Source organism: Coenobita brevimanus, chromosome 38 (assembly GCF_032717465.1).
Source record: "Coenobita brevimanus isolate Jiangsu-jjx chromosome 38, ASM3271746v2, whole genome shotgun sequence".
Classification (NCBI taxonomy): Eukaryota; Metazoa; Arthropoda; class Malacostraca; order Decapoda; family Coenobitidae; genus Coenobita; species Coenobita brevimanus.
The window spans coordinates 12,625,542-12,641,149 of NC_136991.1; positions in this window are offsets into that span (position 1 = coordinate 12,625,542).

The window sequence follows — 15,608 nt, forward strand, 5'->3', positions numbered from 1 at the left end:
CATTACACTCCTAACACATGCTGCATACAAAGACCCCTTAGCACATAGGGAGAGCCCTCTCAATGTCAGAAGAGGCAAGAGCTCCGTGAACTTCTTCCAACCACTTCTCACCCTAGCCCGAGAGCTAGCTCCAGCCCCACCTCCAGCACACAGCTATTTATTTATTTATATTTATATGACAACTCGTAATATCCCCATGCTCCTACTAAAATTGACACTTCCGAAACTTGTGCACTGTTATTACTTTACTACACACAAATCCTGCATTTCCCTTTCACTGTGCACTAGCCAACTTCACCATACACACATGAAATTACATCATAGTACACATAATGCGTATGATATCCAGTACTTCCAGCACCCTGTGCACAAAACAATACAAACTGCAAACTTGAAAGTCATTCTCTTACCAGGACATAGCTTCGCACATGATAGTAAATCCAGAAGCGTATTTAGGATCTTGAAACATTTAGGGCTTAGCCCAGCCCAGAAATCTTTAGATTTTCACCAGATAATTTTCAAGGTATTTCAGAGTAAAATGAATATAAGATGTGAGACAGTACTATACTCTACCAAAAGGTTCCGGTCAGGTGCTTAGGCTAATTTTTGCAACATGAAATAAAAATGAGTACAATCTGGGTTGTAACAAAACTGTGTTAACTGTGTCTTGTCCGCCTGATACTCTCCTCTTCACCTTTTCAGAAGGTTTTTGGTTGTCTCATCTGTCTGTCGCACTCCTCACCTTCTCTGCTTTCTCCTGTTCTCTCCTCTTCTCTCCTGTGCTGCTGATAAAAAGGATGCAAGCAACATATGCCAAGCAACATCTAACCAAATCTCTCTTTTTTTGATGTGATGATTAGATCATAAACACATGTTATTTATCAATTTATTTTATACATAGACTTAACATATTCGACTTTCTTTCTGGGGAGGAAGGATCAGAGTGTGGTGTCTTGATTTTGGTTGGGCAAATGTGTCAGTCACTTTGTCATAAACAAGGCTTCCAACCATCTCTCTCTCGATTGGCAACACTGCCGGATCATTGAGCCTCTCCTGGCCCATGGTGCGCCTAAGCCAAGTATGTAGTCAGCGAAGAGCACTAAATGATTGCTCACAACTCGGCGACCTGTAAGATCGTCTTCAGTGATGGGAATATCGTGAGATCGAAGAGCCTGAACACACTCAGAATGTCTGGGATGGCTTCTGGCCCCTTCCTGCTCAAAATGCTTTTCGCCATCATGACCTCTTCTGGGACTAGTTGGATGTTGTACTGCAAGGCTAGTTTCTCTAGGGACTGTATGCACAGTAAGGTTTCAGAGGCCGGGTGACATGCTTGGATACCAGTCATGACTTCTCTCCCAGCACTAGAAAAACGATTCTCCAACTCATTGGTCATTCAATCGATGCAAGGGTAGAAAAGTCTCTCCTTGAGATGTTCTAAATCATTAAGCAGGTCTGATGTGGAACTGCAGGACACTTCCACAACAAAGTCATCCTCTCGATAGCGTGGTCATAGGTACTTGTATGGAGATAGGGAAGTCGATTATGGATCGTTAAGCATAGCCAGAATAAAGTAGTAAGACGTAATGTCAACGAGGTGAGTCACAGCACTCTTGAGTTACTAAGTTTTTATTACACGGTTATACCAACGGTGAGTTACAGAGTAACGGAACGTGACCCTGATTTTGAACCTTCTCTCTAGCCCCTCTCCCCTTTCTCTAACCCCTTCTCACTCTATCTGACCCTCGTGTTAACGGGCCTTCTCTCCAACTCCTTCTGCTTTGAAGGGAATCTCTCCGACATTATATACAGCCTGGAGAGGATGTGTGTGTGGGACGTAGTGTCTAGTTACTCACGTGGACTACAAAGTGATTGTTTGAGATACATCATATGTTAAGAATTCTTGATGGTCTGAAACAGCAAGATTGTGGATGTACATTATGTGGATTGACATTCCTAGCGAGAAACAGTGTATGTCCCCAGCAGACACTACATCCTCTACATTGTGTTTTATGAGCTATATACTAATGCCTATAACTATATAGTTACATTTTGTAGTTACATATAGTATTATGTCATAACATATAATACCTACAATCCATCTTCTGTTTCCCTCTCGGAACGAGTGAAGACTCCGGGATGTTGTTTTCCTCACATGCTGCATTTGTCATGGCACAGATCTCTTCAGACACCTGTGCAGGTCGATGGCTAACCAGGGTGTCATGGACTACAATTTTGTAGTGCACCGCCTGTGCCATGTTAATGGTTTCTTTCTGAAGAACTTTGTGAAACCCTTCAGTGAAGCCAAGCAACTTTTTGAACACAACCAACAGGTAGACACAGGGAGGTTGGATAATTATGAATGTAGATCTAGTGCTGTTGGTATTCTGATCTTCTGAAGAGATTTCATGACAACAGGAAAATTCTTCAGGAGTGCATTATAAGGGGACAGCTGACATGACCATCGGGTGTTTGATATTAGTACCAGCTATCTCTGCACAATGTGAAGCTCTATCTGAACGGCAACAAATTGATCGTGGTTGACTATAGACATAATGAAAAATGAGTAGAAGTTTTCAAGCAGATAAAAAAAAAAAATCACTGGCTTCAGGAATGGCCGTGCAGGTTTGGCAAAAGACCAGGTTTCGGACATGTGCATAGCAATGCACATAGACAGATGTGAATGTTTTTCCCGGAAACTTTTTTTTTTTTTTTATGCGAGGAAGAAGGAACCAAAGGCCATGAGCCCGCAGTAACAGTTCCCTCCAAGAGAAAAACAAAATACAATATAGAGCCAAATTCAAGATCCGATCATTTTGAGATGCCTGGACACAATGCGTTTGAAAGACTGGAGATCATAGGCAGCAGGAAATACAGACAGAGGGAGACAGTTCTAGAGCTGACCTGTTGCATAAATGAAAGACTGGGAGTAACGGTTAACTCTTGCATTAGAGAGTTGGACAGAAAAAGGATGAGAGTTTGCTGCCAGACGGGTGCTACGCGCCCGTCGTAGAGGTGGAGGAATGCAAGCAGACAGTTCAGAGGAGCAGTGACCATTAAAGTAGCGATAGAAAAGAGATAAAGATGCAACAGTGCAGCGAAGAGACAGAGGTTAAAGGGAGTCAGTAAGAGGAGGAGAGTTAATGAGACGAAAAGCCTTTGACTCCACCCTATTGAGAAGAGCTGTATGTGGGAAGCCTCCCCAAACATGAGAGTTGTACTCCACACAGGGGCGGATAAAACCCCTGTATAGAGTCAACAATTGCGCAGGGGTAAAGAAAGAGCGGAGTCGTCATAGCACACCCAATCTCTTGGAAGCAGATTTTACAAGAGAGGTAATATGATCTTTCCAAGATAAGTCCCGAGTAAATGAAACCCCAAGCATGTTCAAGGATGATGCAGGATTAAGCTGAATATTATTAAACATTAGTGGGTATACCTGTGGAAGATTTTGTCGGGTTGATAGGTGTAAGAACTGAGTCTTAGATGCATTAAAGACAACCATATTATTTTTACCCCAGTCAGAGATACGAGCCAAATCAGACATTGGGTGTGCCACAGCCTCATCCCTTGCTTGTTGAAGTAACTGTTGAGATGGGCGTTGTGGGAACCGATTGGAAAGGTGAAGGGTGGAGTCATCAGCATATGAGTGGATAGGGTTAGATGTACAGCTTAGAAGATCATTGATGAATAAAAGGAAGAGAGTTGGTGATAGGACAGAGCCCTGAGGAACACCACTGCTGATAGATCTAGGAGAAGAACGATGGCCGTCTACAACAGCGGCTATAGAACTTCCACTCCTCGAACACATCTACTCACCACTGCTGAATCGTCATATGTTTGGGCGACAACTTTCAGGTCAGCGTTGCTGAACACAAGAACCTGTCCGACTGGATTTCTGACCGCTTCTGCACCATAACCATCCAGTTTTTTCAAGCAAAGGAAACTTTCCTTGATGTTACCTTCTGGTGGAACATAACACACACATACATTACAGTGAGCTGTTCTGTGTGCTCATTATTGGCTTCGTCTGCCATTACCGCAAACATCTTTGATTCCTTTACTTCTAGAATAATCTATGCCGTGACCTCTGTGGAGCAACATCCGATCAATTCACTTTGATAATAAGAGGAGAGGTATGTACAATTGGCAGGAGCTTTGGATCTCTGCAGGAAAGGTCAAACTTTTGCAGCTGCTGCATGCATTCAAGTAAGTTCCCTTGCTTGGGGCTGTCATCCTTTTCACTGTGGCCACGAAAAGAAATGCCCTGTTTGGCTAGAAAGACGGTAACTGAAATAGTGCGGCATAAATTCTCCCTTCTTTCACTGATCTCAGCTACAACAATGGTGTGTAGCTGCTCAGCTACATAACCATGAGCTTTGCTTGCTTTATAGCTCATCCATTCCACCATGGAGGCCTTGTGTAATGAAGTCTTCTCATGGTCCTTAAACGAATCCAGAGCCCTCTTCCAGTTCCTGTAGCGAGTAGAGGCTAGACCATCCGTCTTTAGCCTACACTACATTGCTGCTTACTGAATAGTCAGCAGCAGAAGCAGAAATTGGAATTTTATCTGATTGAATACCCAGTTATAAGTGTAGTACCAGCTCCTCTGAAAGGACCTCCTGTGAAGTCCAGATTGTTTGGAAGGAAACTGGATATCTTTTACTTGCTTCGGACCTGTGTCCGGGCTTCCTAAATCTGCCATATTAGAGACCTCTCCTTTTTTTTTTTTTTTTTTTTTTCCCTCATCTGTCCTCCCCTGCTCAACTGTGAAGCATCAGTAAATGACGGGTTTTAGGCCTTTACTTTTATCTACACACAACATAATTCATAAAAACTCTATCAACTGTTTTATTTGCTCTATGATTTACCCACTTAACAGTTTTTTACTTTTATTTTTACACATTTTTTCTAATAACTCTCCTTTATACTGTATTATTGTTTTATTGTCGTATATTGGTCTACACTTGATTTATTTCACACCTGTTATGCCATGTGTCTAGTTTAATCATCACCTTGTCTCTTATGCTTTTCATTTATATTTTTTTTTATTCTCCTATATATAATGTTTTGAGTTACATTTTAGTTGTTAAATGTGATGCGCTATACAAATAATTATTATTTATTGCTTATTGCGTATGATCCCCCCCCACACAGACACATTAACTATTTAATAATCTTTGGGTCGCTGGGTGTTGGTGGTGGTGGTGGTGGTAGTGTGTGTGTGTGGCTGGGTGGGTACTCGTATATTTGGTGTGTGTGGGGGGGAGGGTACGTGACTGGGTGGGTACTCGTATTTTTTTTTTCTTTTTTTTATGGGGGGATGGCAAGTGTAATGGACTGTTGCAGGGGGCACTGCCCCGTTCCTACAGATCATCACTTCTTCTCTCAGTATGGTATTCTAACGAGCACGGTGGCATAGGTACGTCATATATAATTTCATAAACTCGATGCATAATTTATAATACACAGACACGGTTACCAAAAAGTCTAATTGCCTCTCAGGCTTTAACATCCACGAGAGGTTTTACTGGCATTTTTTTTTTTTTTCAGTTGACAACCAACATATATATGATGAAACAAATGACAAAATGTGGGGACAGACAGTGCGTGTGTAGCCGAGGCAGCTTGGCACACATTTTATACGCTCATGATCCTGTAATTTCTAGTAGTTTTCAGCTCAGGGAAGGACGATTTTGATCGGCTGAGAGCGAATCACTGGGGCATGAGTGTATCTTCAGTCACCATTCAACCTCCTATATTAGAGACAACTTTATTACGCTCTTCCATCTAACATCAGAATATTGCATCTAGCTGAGAATGAGTCAAAGAAGCTTCAGTTAAAAAAACAACTTGCTTATCATGACCACCACTCCGTAGCATTGTCCCCCATCAAACTCCATGTGCCTCAGAGATGGTGGTGATGGTGGTCAAGAGGCACACGCACACACATAAATGAGCCCGAGAGCAGGCATAAAAAACATGGTCGGGCAAAAAGCATCTCTCTCTCTCTCTCTCTCTCTCTCTCTCTCTAGCCATCCCTATCAGCACATTCTTTCCTCACCAACTTTGTCTCCAACATGGCTTTGTCACAGGGACTGCAGCGGAAGGATTGGAGTGACGTGCTGTGGAGTAGCTTAGCACTGTGTGATGTGTTGTGAGGGGTAGTGTGTTGTGGTTTGACTTGTGGTGGTGTGTGATGTGGTTTGGCATGTGGTTGTTTGTGATGTGGTGGGGTGATGTGTTTATGGTTTCTTTAGGTGGCGTGTGGTATGGTGCAGTGTTGTGTGTGAAAGTGATCGGTGTGACGTGGAATGTGATGTCTTGCATGGTGATACTCTGGATGTGGTGTGGATGGGCAGGGTTCATATGGTGCGGTAATACTTTGGATGTGATGTGATTGAGTGGTCTTTGGTGCAGTGTGGTGTTCTGCAGTGTGGTGTGGTGCATATATGATGGGGTGTTTTGTTGATGAGTAGGGTGTGGTCTTGTGTGATGTTGCGTGTACCAGGGCCTTAATATTCACAGTGGGAGAAGCAATTTGCTCTGATATTCTGACAAAATGGTGGCCGCTCTGCTAGGTTACCTGTAGATATTAGGGTGTTTTGGGAGGAGTTAAATCACTGAGGGAATTTGTGGATGGGAGAAGAAATGGAATAATGGGTGGGAGAATGTGAGGTGGACAAACATGTAATAGGAATGAAAGAAGAGGGAGGGAGGCTTGATATTTTTAGGTATAATTATGCTGAATGGTAGAATGGGGAAAGAAGGACGAGGGGGATAAGGCAGAATGCAACAACTACTTGAGTGATGGATGGGAAAATATGGACAGGAAGAGCCACCTGTGGGGTTGAAATGAAAATGAAAATTTGTGGTGGTGGAGATAGAGACTGACGGTGAGAGGGACAAATGATACGGGAGGGTGAGACATGTTAGAAGGGCGGGATAGATTGTGGAGAGAAACAGATGGGAGAGGGAGGCATTTGGGAAGTACAAGGGAAATGAGAGAAAGAAATATATGTACGAACTTGAAAGTTATTAAAAACGAAAGTGAATGGAAAAAAATTGGGGTGAGGGGAAGGAATTATGGAAAACTTGCAAAATGGGATCAGTTTATCGATGAAAACAGAAAGGTGGTAATGATGTAAAATTCTGGCTCTGGGAAAAATTAGGTTATCTTACTGAGCAGCCAGACAGTGGAAACTGTGTCTGAATTACTTAACCCCTTAACCGTGGGGCGTCACTTTCATGATGCTTGAGAGCAAGGGATCGTACTGCGGGGCGTCACTTTTGTGATTCTGTGTTATTTTGAATTTGCCCGGGCTTTCAAGTGGTGGCTTGTATCATCTATCAGTACTGCCAATGTCCAACACTAGTCAGCACTCCTAATCTCATCTGTACTTCCATCCATTGTTGACAATTTAGCCATTTCTCCCCGTTTTTGACTCACCTCCCTACCTCCCCTCCATTACCCTCTCCTCTCTCCTGCCCGGCCATGCTGCACTAAGTAAATCCTCCCTGGAATTTTCCACTGATTTCATCCATTGAAATAAGCTCTATGCCCCATTCTTATACCAAATAATATATACAAAAAAGAAATAAGGTAAGTGATAGTGCCATACACCTGGAATTGGCTAATTATCACCTGACAAGACCTCATGTGTGCTTGTTTGCTAATTTTTGCTGTTTATTTCCCCTTGATATATGCCGTATAATCTATTCTCGTAATAAAAATATATATAAGAAAGGAAGGGAGAAGCCTAAGTGATATTTACATTCACCTGGAACTACCTAATTTATTATGTATTGTCTAGATTTCCTGCCAATCATTTCATGGCGTATATATTAGGAGCTGTCACCACGCTGACACTGGCAACATTGCACTCCCCCTAGGCCACCACACTGTATTCAGTTTACTGTCGTCTTTCAAGGCGAAACCACGTCGGATTCACGCCTGTCCAATTCCGCCGTTTTTTAGCCCCCTGCAAAGGGCCCTGTGACCTCTACCCACTACTAAACCTCGTGTGGAAAGGGATAAAGGGCTAAGTGACTGTTGTGGAATGTGAATTGGCTAATTTATCAATGAAAATGATGGACAGTGACTACAATCTTTCTGGTGAGTAAAACAGTGCAAGTGGAAATGTAAATAATGGGTAAATAATGTGTAACCAGCAAGTGAAAGCAATGAATGTAAATATAAGTGAACAGTGGATAATAGTTTTATAAGTTACTGCAAGTGACAGTGCATAACACAGTGTAAATAAAATAGAAATGTATATAATGTAAATAAAATAGAGAATGTAAATAGAAATGCAAATGAGTAGTAATATAAGAATACGAGTATATACTGTATACTAGGAGTAATGAAAGTGAAAGTTTCACTCTAGCATGTGTGAATATTGGGAGTTATGAAAGTGAACGTGACAGATTCGCTCTCAACGCTAGTATACAGGACGAGAAAGTGAATGCTACGTATTTTACTGAAAGAGAAATTTAATGCCTACAGTGACAGTAAACTACTATTACTGAAGGAAACTTATGGATAAAGACCCCAGATATATACAAGTGTTATATAGTAATAGAAATATAAAGTGTGAGTGTTTTTATGAATAATAAATGACAGAACACCAGCGGCGAGCGAGCGCAAGTGGGAAGGTCAGACGCGCTAGTAATTTTCGTTGCTTTCACAGTGTTTTTTTTTTTTTTTTTCGAGTATGGATTCCAAACTATTTGAAAATCATAGAATAGTGTTTCTAGTGATAATATCAGGCTGTGGTAATCATATTACGGGTGGTCGGGAAGTGTAAAGTGGAGACTTTGTTACCCAACTTCAGAGGTCTCCACAAGTCCTACGGTACTCGACGAAGGCTCAGCAAACATCCCAGGAGAAAGCTGAGGGTATGTGCCATATGCATATGTAATTTTGATATTCTAGGACTAATAACTGATTTTTGGCAAATATTTTTAGAGAGTCTGTTGGAGCGCGAATATGCCCGCGAGACACGCAAGTCAAGCCAAAACAACCTCGCGGTTTAGGGGCTAAAACACCACTCCAATGTCTGATATATGAGCTGTATTTATTATGTGAAATTTGTTATGGAAACCATATTGTGTTTGTTCAGTTTTTATTATTTTTTTGTTTAATTCTTGTAAAATTGTGTGCCATTTCTTCATTTCACAACAAGTTCACTTCGCACTTGTTCCCTGGGCAAATAAACATGGATAAATTGTTCATATGTGATATTTAGGGTTTTTAAGGGTCCTATGTGCTCAGAAATTATATTGTGCAAATACGTGAAAAATGGCAACACGGGACCTTAGAGTTTGCCAAAAAAAAAAAAAAAAAAAAAAAAAAGGATTTTCAAAAATAATCTTTTGGGGATGAATGATAAGACCATCCTGCAGTCCCTTGGAATTATTGGCAATATTTAGTTATCAATTTTTTCACATGAATCGTTCGTTAAAAAATCCTCGCAAATCACGAGCCGTGACCACTGGTAATGTAATAATAACAGCGGCAGAGGATATGTAGTTGAGAGAAGCAATAGAGAATAGAAGGGATCGATTAAGGAGTAAAAGAAACGAGTAAATCTGAAGCATTAGTCGAGAGAATAAAGTAAGATGGAAAACGAAAGAGGTGGTTACTTAAAAGAGAAACAGGAACACGTGAGGAAAGGAAACAGAGAGAGAGAGAGAGAGAGAGAGAGAGAGAAAGAGAGAGAGAGAGAGAGAGAGAGAGAGAGAGAGAGAGAGAGAGAGAGAGAGAGAGAGAGAGAGAGAAAATGTAGATTATCGGCTGGAGTGGTGTTTGAAATTTTAAAGAAAACCTTTAAAAAAGGCCGATGAGGAAACTACGACAGGGAGAGAACAGTTATAAGAAAAATACTTGATACACGGCACAGACCATAATAAATGTGACAATATGATATCTTCAAGACGATACAGATCGACAGAAGCAGACAGGAGAAGCAGAGAATGAAACTGAAAAGGAAAGATGTATATCAAGGAAAGTAAATTTTAAAAGATAGTGGCTAGGGCGGAAGTAGGCAGAGTCACGACTGAAAGCGTGAGTGAATGAAAACAATATACAAATCGAGAATGAGGACAGTAGTACAAAATATAAATTAATGGAAATATACACATAAACACAGTGGAAATAGGTAATACTAATTATGGCACTGGTCAGAAAAAAAAAAAATACATGTTTCTAAATTGAAATGGTCTGATTTTGGGGTAATCGAAGGTGCTGAACTCAGTATCAGGTCCGGTTCATGAAAACCAATATATCGGTGTATCTTGTTCACAGGATGTGACATTGACATTTGTTTGTTTAGTTCCATCAATTAAATCTGTATTTTTGTTGCAGGTTACATATATTGTTTCCACTTCTGTTCTTGCAGAAATTCTCAATCACTTTGAGAATGGTGAAAGATGGAACGCAGCAAATGTGTAAACGATCCTGACCGTTTTTTGTTATATTTGTGGAGCTTTCACCTCGGAAAGCTTCAAGAAACCCATCATGAAAATTGTTTGAGTGAACTACAAAAGCTACTTCAAATTTTCTTTGGGAGACTAAGACAAATATTGGGTGACTCACATGGCGTGCAGGTCCTGAGTGAATGGATTCATGGAAAACGAAAAATTCGGGTTTGCCATTCACTGTACGGATGGTGTGGCAAGAGCCCAAAGGCCACAGCAATGACTGCTACTTCTGTCTTACGAACATCAAAGGAATATCTGTAATGACAAACCACAGTACAGTACCCCAATATCGCTTCTGCAATCCGACCAGTGCCACACAGTGCAGAACTACCGGTTCCAAACCTATCTGCAGAACACGAGCTAAGTAGTAAATCTGATTCCAGTCATAGCCCCATGGATGATGACTACCAGGACGATTCAGGAAACAGTGGGCCCAAACCATTCAACCAGGGAGCCCTTCATGATCTCATAAGGGACCCTGATTTGTCTAAAGAAAAGGCAGAGCTCCTGGGATCACGACTGAAGCAGCGTAACCTGCTGGAAGATGGAGTGCGGATCACTAAGGCATACCATCAGCATAGACAACTGTCTGCATTTTTCAAAATGGCAAACAACCTCTGCTATTGCGATGACATTGTGTATCTCATACAACAAGTCTGCAAGTCTGATCCATACAATCCGGATGATTGAAGGTTGTTTATAGATTCAGGAAAAGACACTCTGAAAGCAGTCCTCCTACACAACGGGAATCGGCTTTCATCCGTGCCAATAACATATGCGGAGAAGATGACCAAGAGCTATGACACTATGAAGAGTGGGCTTTCCGCTATCGAGAATAAGAATAAGTGGAAAATATGCGTGGACCTTAGAGTGATCAGTCTACTTCTGGGCCTTCAGAGTGGTTACACAAAGCACATGTGCTTTTTCTGCTTGTGGAACAGTAAAGCTAATGTTGAGCACTATGTAAGAAAAGAATGGCTGGCAAGACCAAAAGGTGCACCCGGAAGGTGCAACTTTCTTCACATACCCCTTGTGGATCCAGAAAACATATTCTTGCCTCCACTACATCTCAAGCTGGGCTTGGCGAAAAATTTCGTAAAAGTCATGGATCAAATGGGTACTGGGTTTCATTACTTGTCTACGAAGCTCGGTGGCATGGTATCCGAAGCCAAGTTGAATGCAGGGGTCTTGAATGGTCCTCGGATCCGCATGCTGGTTAATGATGGTGATTTAATCTTGGCATTAAACCCGCTGGAGCGGGACGTATGGGAATCATTCGTGAATGTCTCACAGAACTACCTTGGAAACCATCGTGCAGACAACTACGAAGAAATTGTGGCAGGCATGTTCCGGAGTTATCGAGCTCTGAGCTCATGGACGTCCCTGAAGATTCATTTCTTTCACTCCCACCTCGATTTCTTACCAGATAACATCAGTGACGAGCACAGTGAAAGGTTTCACTAAGACATTGCTATAATGGAGACCAGGTATCAAGGCCGACCCAGTTCCAACATGATGGGCTACTACTGTTGGATGCTACAACGTGAAGAGAGTTAGCTGAACAAGGGGAAAAGCAAAGTGCAGAAGTATTTTTAGAACTTCACAGCTTGCTAATGAAATGTACATTGGCTTTCCATATTTTTGTACCATAAATCATCACAATATTAACTGTGTGTGGCTAAATAAATATTACAAGGTTGAGACGAGTTATGCCACACTGCATATGTTTTCAGTCTGATATTCAAGAAACCTGGTCTGATAGTGCAAAATGAATATCAGATTTGAAATCAGTGCTATCGAATTAGTCAGGGACACATACTCACGTATGAGAACCATTTTGGCTGTTGACCAGTGTTATGAGTATATAACAGGAAGGTAGAAAAAAAAAAAGGCATACAATATATCAAACAGCAGAGAAGATAGAGATCAACATATGCCAACAGGAGAAAGATACAAAGAGTAAAGGGAAAGAGGTTAAAAGCAGTAAGCCAGAAACCAAAAACTCCAAAGCGACCTTAGAGAGAGAGAGAGAGAGAGAGAGAGAGAGAGACCACTGCCAAGAATGCCATGGTACAAGGATATAAGCAGATCTAGGAAACCTGTTCAGGCTCTTACTATCATCTCTGGAACTGTCTTGCTTCGTCCGTTATTCCTATTGCCTATGATCTCCAGTCTTTCAAATGCAGTGTGTATAAGCATCTCGAAAATAATGAATTAATCTTGAATTTCGTGTTCTTTTTCCTGGAGGGAACAATCTTGCCGAATTTTGGCCTTTAATTTCTTCTTCCTTGCATTAAAAAAAATCCTCTGATTGGCTATAAGGGTCGCAAGCAGGGCAAGGGTAGGCGGAAACGGCCTGGGAAATGAGGGAAAATAGTTTCTGGGAAGGCCGAACCAAATGGGTATAAAAAGCTTAGTGAGCGGGAGCTGAGCTGTAATAAGGAAACTGGGTGAAGGGAAATGGATGGATGCTGCAACACTATTAGCTTGGGGAAAGCAATCTCGTTCTTAAATGCACGTATTACTGGATCTACCATACTAAATGGGCAACTGAATGTAGTTTATGAGTCTTGAATGCATAGGGTGTTTACTGTTTGTTGCTGTTGACTCTGTAATAGCAAACAGGTTTTAAAATAGACGATATTTTTATACAAAAGGAAAACATTAGAGGAAGAAAGTGAGGTGGAAATTCGATCTATCTATCTATCTATAGCCCGACGCCCTAATCCCGCAAAGGGTGGCCGCAGACAAAACGCCTCCAAGTCACTCTGTCACCCACCAATTGACTACCCTCCCCCCAACTCACCCCCCCCTCCCTCATATACCTCTCAACTCCATCCCTCCACCTCATCCTCGGTCTACCCCTCCCTCTCCCTCCCTTCACCTCACCTACATACACCCTCTTAGTCAAGGTGGAAATTACCTTCGTTAAACGTATTCAGCCTCGGAAAGACCAAAAGGTCTGTTGCTGTTTGCCGTCCCCAGTACTTCTCTGTACACGCTATCTATCCACCAATGTGCGGCTTGCTTATATCTCCCATGCTCTCCTCTTCTCCCGTCTTCTTACCAGATTTTCAGTCTCTGTTTTTGGCTGATAGACTTTTCCTTTTTACAGATAATGGTCCGCTAGCTCCAATGCTGTTTGTTTTCCATACACTTATTTGTACGTTTCCCCCCCCCCCCTTTCCACCTGGCTGTCTTTGTATTCCTTCTGTCATATTTACCTTTCCCCTCTTTTCCCACTCGTGCTATCCTATTAATTTTTACTTTCACTGTTCATTCCCATCCCACCCCACACCTCCCTTTCAATTGCTACTACCCTTTCCTGCTAACTACTTCTTCTATTGACTGCCTCCTGAATTGGTATGCTCCCTCCTTTTCCCACTCCTCTTCCTTTATTTTCACACTCGTTCCATCTTCTTATATTTTCATCTCCCCCAATCCATTCCTTCCGTCTCTCCTCCTCTTCCCCTTCCCCAGTTTTCACATGTTTTAATTTAGTCAGGTCAGTTATACTAGTTACATATTTTCTAGTGTGATGGACAGCATTTTTCAGCAAAGGAGAAAAGCTGGAAAAAATCTGTAATCAGTTAGGAAGTCCAGGATTATTACATACAGGTGCGTGATCCTCAACAGATTTGGAAATCACCTTGAACTCGGCTTTGTTACTTAATAACACATATATCAAAGTAAATTGATTTTATGGGCAATCATGTATAATTAAGTGAAATTATTCTCACCTGTTTCTATCATCTCATCACAGTCAAACAGCAGAAATAACTCAATAAACTGATGCAGAGAATTCCATTATGGCAGAATTTGTAACTAAGTTTACATAAATAACATCGGCTCACTTTAGAATCCTAAGGACAATGGAAAATAAATCATAACTAGAACTCTGTAACTCTCCTGCACAGTCACTACACTCCACCTACTGTTTCTTACAATGACTTTGACCCTATTGGGGAAATTTTGATCTTTTTCTATCAGCAATGACCCACACTAAGACAAATAACCTGGACCGCAGGTGGTATTGAAATCTTCAGTAGACATGACCAACTTATCTCATTCACAACATAATACTGATATGATTCTTTCTGGCATGCCTTTCCAATGCCCGTAGATGATTTGGATTTTTTTGTATTAGCAATGGCCCATGCCAGGACACATAATCTGGACCATTCAGATTCCTCAAGCAGTCTCCGGTTCTCCTGGAATCGTTGCGAAACTGAGGCAGGAATAATAATAATGCCAGCGAAAACAATAGTCTCCACCTTTGTAATAGGTTTAGTCTAATAACGAGGACACTCACCATTGCTTCAAGGACAAATGGAACTTGGATGTAAGAAGAAAAAGCGAGGACTGGGCTTAACATAAATTTTAATGTAAATATGAAGATATACGCAGACGTTCAATTCAACGGAATGTGAGGACTGAAACCAACGTGCCTCTGGACATCAGTGCAGGGAAGCGAACGTGACCTTGAGGGAGAACACAAAATTAGGTAAGACATGCATTTAAGCTATAATATTACTTGCATTAAAAATACTGCCTTCAGTTTTAAAAAGTAATGGAATACATGTCACTCACTTATTAGTAAAATAATAAATATATAAATAAAACAAAAATTAAACAGTGTTAGGGCTACATAATAGTCTTGCGCGGAAGCTTAGCAAAAACAGTCATAAAACAGGGTTCGTTACACTGAAGCATAAAGGTTCCTCTAAAAAATATGAAAGTAGTTTTACTTTTAATTGGACAGATAAAAGAATCGACGTAACAATTACGATACAACGGAAAGGTACAACGTTAATTTTGAGCAGAATTAAAAACTATCAGTTAAAGCACTTAAAAAATACTTTATTTTATCTCTACCTCAGTCTCCCTAGTTAAATGCCTAACCGTAATGAATCGACTCTCTTTCTCCATACTGTCCATTGCCTTAATATTCTGACTTGTTTCAATCACAGCATTTCCTGAACATTCCCTCCCTTGTTTCTGGTCGCTTACCACCTTCCTTCCTCCGTCTTCAAACTCTCACAACCCACCTTCACCCCTTACACACTCTCCACCCATTCACCTCTCCTCTCTTTCTGCCTCATCACCTTGCCTATCCATGTCTCGCA